Genomic DNA, 7,186 nt, shown 5'->3' with positions numbered 1-7,186 from the left:
TAACGGTAGAATTTATATTCCCTTCAAGTTCTATCAACCACCGATACAACTCTACGCACGCTTATTGTTCGCTTTACCTATAACAAGTATGAAACTAGAAGTACTTTGCAGGTGAACTAGGATAGGTTTGCGAGATAATACAGAACACATAAATAAAAGCTAGGGGCTGTTTGGATAAAGTAACAATTAAGTTAGTTTTATTAGAGAGCTTTTTGTCACAAGAAAGTTATTTGTTCCTAGGAAATCGATAAGTAGATCGGTAATCATTATTGCAATTTTATATGAGGGAGAGACATAAGCTAACATATTTTCTCTATTTAGATCATATGCTCTTATGATTGGAACTCTAGCAAGCATCCGCAACTACTAAAGATCATTAAGGTAAAACCCCTAAAGTATCAAGTCCTCTTTACTCCCATACGCAACAACCCACTTACTCAGGTCTGGGCTTTTGTCACTCACGCCACCCACCATAAGCGAATCATGAACGTATTGCAACACCCTATAGCGGGGATCCCTCATGCTTGCGTGACATGGAGAGCATCATAGGATAGAACTAATAATAAAACATACAACTCAAACCAATCACGATCATCAATCAACCCATAGGACAAAATGGATCTACTCAAACATCATAGGAAGCCACATATCATTGTATAATAATATATAGCGTTGAACACCATGTTTAAATAGAGATTAGAGCAGGGAGAAGAGGTTTTACACCGCTGCATAAAGGGGGAGAGAGTTGGTGATGATGGCGGTGAAGTTCATGGTGTAGATCGCCGTCACGATGATTGCCCCGACAATGTTCCGGTGCCACCAGGAGAGAGGGGGAAGGAGCCCCCCTCCTTCTTCCTCCTTGACCTCCCCCAGATGGGAGAAGGGTTTCCCCTCTGGTCCATTGCATCGATGGCGGCGAAGGGGCGAGAGACCTCCAAGATTGGATCTATCTCTCTGTTTCTCTTCTGTTTCACGAACCCTGTTTCTGGCCTTTCACCGTTTCTGAAATATCTGGAGATCCGTAACTCTGATTGGGCTGAAATTTTAACACAGTTTTTATCCGGATATAAGTTTCCTTGCGGCCGAAGGACACCTGCAACGGACTTATGGGGTGGCCAAAGCTTGCCAGGCCCTAGGGCTTGTGGGCCCCTCAGGCATCATCTCGCATGTATTCCGCTTCCCAAAAATCACATATATTCCAAAAAATCTCTGTAATTTTTATTGCGTTTGGCTTCGTTTGTTATGGATTTTCTGCGAAACGAAAAACATGCAACAAACAAGAACTGGCAATGGGCACTGGATCAATATGTTAGTCCCAAAAATGATATAAAATGTTGCCAAAAGTATGTGAAAGTTGTACAATATTGGCATGAAACAATCAAAATTATAGATACGACGGAGACGTATCAGTGCCAAGTAAAGCCTTTAGGATCATGTTGGGTGATAGTATCTGATCTTGTTGGAAAACAGAAACTTTTGCGCCCAGTAGCAGAATTGTTAAAAATCATAGAAGCGTGACAAAATTTTGAATATTTTACACAAGATTGATATACAAATTTCCTACGTTTTTCTATTTTTCTTGATTTTTTGGAGTTAAAGAAGTATGGTCAAAGTCCATATACTACAAACAGTTTTGTTTTTGATAGATTATGTTTTCGCTGCATTGTGTGCTTATTTTGATGAATCTATGGACTATACTGGGGGTATAAGACAATGTAAAGTTAGAATACAATAGGTATAATGCAATAATAAAATATGAATGTATTTGCAACTGTACTTACAGTGGTCGTTTGCTTTATTATACTAACGGATCTCACGAAGGTTCTGTTAAGTTTTGTGTGATTGAAGTTTTCATGTTTTGGGTGAGATTATGATGGATGAAGGAATAAGAGTGAAAAGAGCCTAAGCTTGGGGATACCCATGGCACCCCAAGGTAATATTCAAGGAGAACCAAGCAACTAACCTTGGGGATGCCCCGGAAGGCATCCCCTCTTTCTTCTAACGACCATCAGTAATTTTACTTGGAGCTATATTTTTATTCGTCACATATCATGCGTTCTGCTTGGAGCATCTTGTATTATGTGAGTCTTTTCTTGTTTTGTTTTTTAGTTTGTCACAATCATCCTTTCTGGACACACCTATTTGAGAGAGCCATAATGATGCCATGATTTGTTAGAATTTCTCTATGTGCTTCACTTAAATTTTTTGAGCTATGGAATTGCTCTAGTGCTTCACTTATATCTTTTTGAGCACGGTAGTTCTTTAATTTTTGAAGAAATACTCTCATGCTTCACTTAGATCAATTTCAGAGTTAGCAAATTTTTGAAGAAATGCTCTCATGCTTCACTTATATTATTTTGAGAGATGAAGAAAATTATTTATGCTCACGTTCTTCACTTAAATTTATTTGAGAGCTTGTTATTACTAATGGTAATATATGAAATTAGTCCCAAAGTGATAGATATATAAGGGGGATATAATAACAACTTTCATGGAGATCATTGGATATTATAAACTTGATTCCTTGTAATAGTTTTGAGATATGGAGATCGTAATATGTGAGTCATGTTGGTGAGTAATTATGCTTTAGTACGAATATTGGTGTTAAGGTTTAAGATTCCCTATGTAAGCACGAAAGTCAATAGTTATGAAATGAAGTTACACCCTACTTATGTTTCATTATTCGGTGTTAGTTATGTTTAATGCTCTTTTATGATCGTTTTCGTATTTTTGGTTGGTTGCTTCTCAATCTATTTGCTAGCCTTCCCTTGTACTAAGAGGGAATACTGCTTGTGCATCCAAACTCCTTAAACCAAGTTGTGCCAAAAGAGTCTACCATACCTACCTATATGCGGTATTTCCATGATGTTCCAAGTAAATTTTTATGTGCCAACTCTAATTTTCAAAATGAATTTCCATTTTGTGTGCCCGTACCGCTCATGAAGCGGCCGAGGGTGGCTGATATTTTCCATGCTAGATATGTTATTCTCAAGAAGTGTGTTTATTCACTTGTCATTGCACGAGAGTGTGACAAGGTGTAGGATCTAACTGTTACACACAATTTACCAAACTCGGTAGACCGAATAGAGAAACTTGGTTGGACCGATCTAGTTCAAAAGGTGAATGTTAGGGTTTTCGGTGAGACCGACATGATCAACTCGGTTGGACCGATGTGCTAGGGTTAGGGCAAAACCCCATCTCGGTGAGACCGATTGCATGAACTCGATGAGACCGTTTTTTAAGCAATAAGCAAACAGAGAATTGGTCAAGTAAACTCGGTGGGACCGATCACTCATTTTGGTGAGACCAAAATGTTATGAAAAGGAAACAGAGAGTTTGCATTGCAAACTCAGTAGGACCGATCGCTCATCTCGGTAAGAACGAAATGTTACGAAGGGAATCAAAGAGTTTTCCATACCATCTCGGTGAGACCGAGATCCCTATCGGTGAGACCGAACTGATTAGGGTTTCAAGTAGTGGCTATGTCAAGTGAACTCGGTGGCGCCAAGTTTGACTTTAGGTTTAGGAAAAATGTGGAAATGACAAAGTGGTTGAGGGTTTTTGGAGCATATCACTAAGCATTTTGAGCAAGTAGACCATTAAGCAACACCTCATCCTCTTTTAATAGTATTGGCTTTTCCTATGGACTCAATGTGATCTTGGATCACTAAAATGGGAATGAAGAGTCTTGAGCTTTTGCCAATATGCGTCCTTAGAATTTTGAGGGGTCCACATCTCTAGTCCATGCCATGCCAATCATTGAACTTTCTGAAACATTTAACTTGAATGGCTATTAGTTCAATGAGCTATATGTTGTCATGAATTACCAAAACCACCTAGGGATTAGTTGCACTTTCAATCCCCCTTTTTGGTAACTGATGACAACATATAGATCAAAGCTTCGACAAATGGTAATATAAATGAAGTACATCGTCGCTTTGAGAAGTATGTGATAAGCAAGAGCTCCCCCTAAATTTGTGCATTATTTAAAATTTTCTTTTGAATGCAAATGCACAATCAATTAGGATCATGGGTTACTCTTCCATGTCACATACATCTTGGTGGAGCGCTCAAAATGATAGAGTATAATAAATATGAACTCATCACCAAGGAAAACATGAATGATCATACATAAGTGATAAGATATGTTCAAGCACACATTAAATCATAGTATGGTCAAACACATGATCATAGGATTATCTCACACACAAGAGCAAATATTGTAGCAACCAAACAAGCAAGTAACAAGTATCAAGAGAGACAAATAAAGCAAAACACACACTCTCATTCTCTCGAAGCCTATGATCTATACACTTTCTCCCCCTCTGGCAGCAAGTTACCAAAAAGCTTGAAAATGCATAGTGCTATGCGGCACTCTAAGCACGATCTCCGGGAGCTCCGGTGTGCGAAGATGGCGTGGAGATGACTCCTTCAACAAAAGCATCTATGGAGGTTTGTGGAGCTAGTGGAGTTGAGACTGGAGGAATCACTAGAGCAGTGGCTGCAGGTGCTGAAGTGGTAGCTCTTGTGTCACTGGCTGACACAGCTACAGACCTCTGTGCCCTTAGCACTCTGTGAAATGCATCTGTGGTAGCTCTCCCTCTCCTTTCCTATGATTCTTCTTGAAGTTGGTCAACTGTGGTCTGAATTTCTGTGACCTTCAAGTCTAGAACATAAAATTTTGTTTTGATGATCCTCTCAAGAGTTTCTTCATTTTGAGTCAGGGTAGCTAGTCCTTTCTCAATCCTCACTATGGCCTCAAGCAGATAGCTAAGCTGATCCTGCTTGGTATTAAGAAACACCTGGGATGCTTATGTAGCACTAGCTTGCTTTGTTGCCTTCTCTGCCTTTGCTTTTTCTCTCTTCTCCTGAGCCGCTATAGATGTAGGTTGTGATGCATCCCTGACAATCTCATTGTCCTCAAATTCTGGCCTCAAGGGAAGGTGCTCTTTGTCTAGAAGATATGTGCCTGTGCCCATCTTGGAGTTGATGAGCATCTGAATGTGTGAGGCATAACCACATGACCTCTTCTGATCTGTTACAGTCCTCCTGACTATTTCAACAATCAAGGTCATCACCTTGAACTTCTTTGGCACATCAAACATATGCAGCAAGTTCATTGAGTGCCCTCTAATCATCCTGTCATCTCCTAATTTGGGCAACAATGTATATCTCAATATAGTGTTGATAGTGGGAAGCCTTGACAACAGATAGTAAATGGAGCCAAACTTGTGAGTATCTAGGGCATCATCAGGAATTTCCTTGTACATGTGTGCCATGGATTTATGACATTTCCTGGGCTTGGCATAAACATCTGTGTCATCTTCATGTTCTTAAGGGGCATTGATCAGGCCCACTCAGCAATGGAGGAATGGTATCTTGTACCCTCAGTCATCCAGACAATCTTGCCATCTGGGTAAAAATGTGTAGTTGAATAAAATTGCATCACCATCTCATCATTCCATTTTGTCAGTTTCTGATGAACAAACTTGTCAAATCCAGTCAACCTGAAGCTGTCATGCACTCCAGGGAAATAATCAGCATTGTCATCAATATAAGTCCATTCAACCCATCTCATGTCACTGACAATGGGCTTCTTTTCCAAAAGGACTGTCTCATAGAAGTCCTGCTACTCCTTGATGTGAAACCTGTAATCCACAATAGTCCTTCTCCTTATAGCATAGGGGTCGGTCTATCTCCACAGTCTGAGACCAACATCTTTTCTCAATTTCATGTTCTCTGCAACTGGATGAGTATCATCATGATCTAGAATTTTTGGCTTGAGCTTCCTGAGCACTTGGTCCTTATCATGTTCTTGAACTTCAGGCACTAGGGACTTGTTCTTCTCAGTAGCTGGGATATCTCTTGTGGATCTCTTGGGTGTTGATGGCTTAGAAGCTTGAGCAGTAGCAGTAGAAGCCTTGGGGCCAGTCTTGGGCTTAGATGGAGCAGCCCCTGACTTGATAGCATCCCTCATTGGCTTCTAGGTCTTGGCAGGGGTTGCAATGTGACTTCCTCCTCCTCTTCATCTGATTCCATGACCATAGATGGATTTCCAATGACTCTGACTATGGTCTTCTTTACCCTTTCTTTCCTTTTCTTTCCCCCAGTAGCCTCCTTTTCTCTTGGTTCATGGGTGAACTCCATTGTTTCCTGAGTTGAGGCTCTGGCTTTTGACATTGGGATTCTCTTGGCAGGTGCCTTCTTGTTCATGCCAGGCTCGGTTTTGGTAGCAGTACCAAATTCCTTCTTGGCAACCTTCTTCTTTGAGGTGACTTCCTCATCAAGCACAAAGTCCTCATCTTCCGAGTCAGAAGTTTTCATCTTCCTTTGCCTGGTTGCAGCCTTAGGCAGGTTGCTTGGAGTGCTTCTACTTCAATCATCAAAGCTGCTATTTGAGGGACTAGTGCCCTCACTGAGATTCGCCTGCTCCTCAGATCTGTTCTGGCTATCACTATTGTCTGACATCTCTTACATTGAAAGCTGACCCTGTGAATAGATAGGTTGAGATAGAGTGGATGAGCATCATACAACACAGACATTTTGCAAAACAAACGAGTCAAAAACTTAGTTTTAGTTTTCTACAGGAAGCATTTTGGAGCTACCGATATGACAAACTCGGTGACACCGAAGCAACTCTAGAGTCTAAACATGTGAAATCGGTCAGACCGAGACACAGTTCGGTGACTCCGAGATTGCTAGGGTTTCACAGAGAAAATAACTCGATCACACCGATTTGTACACTTCGGTCAGACCGAGTAGTACATGTGCAATGACTTGGGCCAAATCGGGTGAGACCGAATTCTCCAAATCGGTCGGTCCGAGATGAGTTCGGCGGAAACCTAACCCTAAGTTTTTGGATCAAAACTAATCTAGAGGATGTTCTGGTTGGATAGAAGGATCTCAATCATGGCAAGAATCATGGCATTGTCCTTAGTGGAAGAATCGGAGTTAAAGATTGCACAAGGGGGTCGAGTTCATACCCTAACTTGGCGATGAACTCGCTACAGCGACAACGACAGCGAAGATTCCCGTTGACGACGGCGGAGACCAGTGGCAGGAGATCACTGGCAATGAGAGGACGATCCGGAGACCACAAATTGGTAGAGCTAGACAGGCGCAAGCGAAGCGTTTGGATAAATTTCCAAATTTTGGCCCGTGGGTATATATATCCAGACTATTGGTG

This window comes from Triticum aestivum, chromosome 7B (genome assembly GCF_018294505.1).
Source record: "Triticum aestivum cultivar Chinese Spring chromosome 7B, IWGSC CS RefSeq v2.1, whole genome shotgun sequence".
NCBI classification, from domain to species: domain Eukaryota; kingdom Viridiplantae; phylum Streptophyta; class Magnoliopsida; order Poales; family Poaceae; genus Triticum; species Triticum aestivum.
Note: the sequence above shows the minus strand (reverse complement) of the source record.